This window comes from Arachis duranensis, chromosome 10 (assembly GCF_000817695.3).
Source record: "Arachis duranensis cultivar V14167 chromosome 10, aradu.V14167.gnm2.J7QH, whole genome shotgun sequence".
In the NCBI taxonomy this organism is placed as follows: Eukaryota; Viridiplantae; Streptophyta; class Magnoliopsida; order Fabales; family Fabaceae; genus Arachis; species Arachis duranensis.
The window spans coordinates 40225022-40226428 of record NC_029781.3 but is presented as its reverse complement, the minus strand read 5'-3'; the positions used below and the strand labels follow the sequence as shown (position 1 = coordinate 40226428).

Here is a 1407-nt window from a genome sequence, read left to right as displayed (position 1 = left end):
TATTTGTCTGTGGATGATACGGAGTTGCCACTTTGTGGCTAATTCCATATCTAACCATAGCAAGGTGTAGCTGTTTATTGTAGAAATGAGTGCCCCCGTCACTGATTAGCACTCTGGGAACGCCAAACCTGCTGAAAATGTTTTTCTGGAAGAATTTCAGTACGGTCTTGGTATCATTAGTGGGTGTAGCAATTGCTTCTACCCACTTAGATACATAGTCCACTGCCACCAGAATGTAAGTGTTTGAGTATGACGGTGGGAATGGCCCCATGAAGTCAATTCCCCATACGTCAAACAATTCTATCTCTAATATCCCTTGTTGAGGCATGGCATATCCATGAGGCAGGTTACCAGCTCTTTGGCAACTGTCACAGTTACGCACAAACTCTCGGGAACTCTCGGAAATCTTTATAGAGAGTAGGCCAGTAGAAGCCACATTGGAGGACTTTAGTGGCTGTTCGCTCACTTCCAAAATGTCCTCCATACTGTGATCCATGGCAGTGCCATAGGATCCTTTGTGCTTCTTCTCTGGGTACACACCTGCGAATCACTCCGTCAGCACATCTCTTAAAAAGATATGGTTCATCCCAGAGGTAGTACTTGGCATCTGAAATTAATTTCTTTCTCTGCACGTAGCTGTACTCTTTGGGAATGAACCTCACAGCTTTAAAATTTGCAATATCTGCAAACCATGGAGCTTCCTGAATGGCAAATAGTTGCTCATCTGGGAAGGTCTCAGAAATCTCAGTAGAAGGGAGGGACGCCCCAGCTACTGGCTCTATTCGGGACAGATGATCAGCTACTTAGTTCTCTGTCCCTTTTCTGTCTCTTATTTCTATATCAAACTCTTGCAGAAGCAACACCCATCTTATTAGCCTGGGTTTTGAATCCTGCTTTGTGAGTAAGTATTTAAGAGCAGCATGGTCAGTGTACACAATCACCTTGGATCCTACTAGGTAAGATCTAAACTTGTCAATGGCATAGACCACTGCAAGTAATTCTTTTTCTGTGGTTGTGTAATTCTTCTGTGCATCATTTAGAACACGGCTAGCATAATAAATGACATGCAGAAGTTTGTCATGCCTCTGTCCCAACACTGCACCAATGGCATGATCACTGGCATCACACATTAATTCAAATGGTAATGCCCAATCTGGTGCAGAGATGACTGGTGCTGTGACCAGCTTAGCTTTTAGGGTCTCAAATGCCTGTAGACACTGTGTGTCAAACACAAATGGTGTGTCAGCAGCTAGCAGATTACTCAGAGGTTTTGCAATTTTCGAAAAATCCCTTATAAACCTTCTGTAGAATCCTGCATGCCCCAGAAAGCTTCTGATTGCCTTAACATTGGCAGGTGGTGGTAATTTTTCAATTACCTCTACCTTTGCCTTATCCACCTCTATTCCC

The 1407-nt window shown here is 43.6% G+C and overlaps 1 pseudogene; it reads right to left on the bottom strand.

The window, feature by feature from the left end:
* The window catches only part of LOC107469946 (heparanase-like protein 3), a 23340-nt pseudogene that overhangs the window by 7725 nt on the left and 14208 nt on the right, over positions 1-1407 (bottom strand).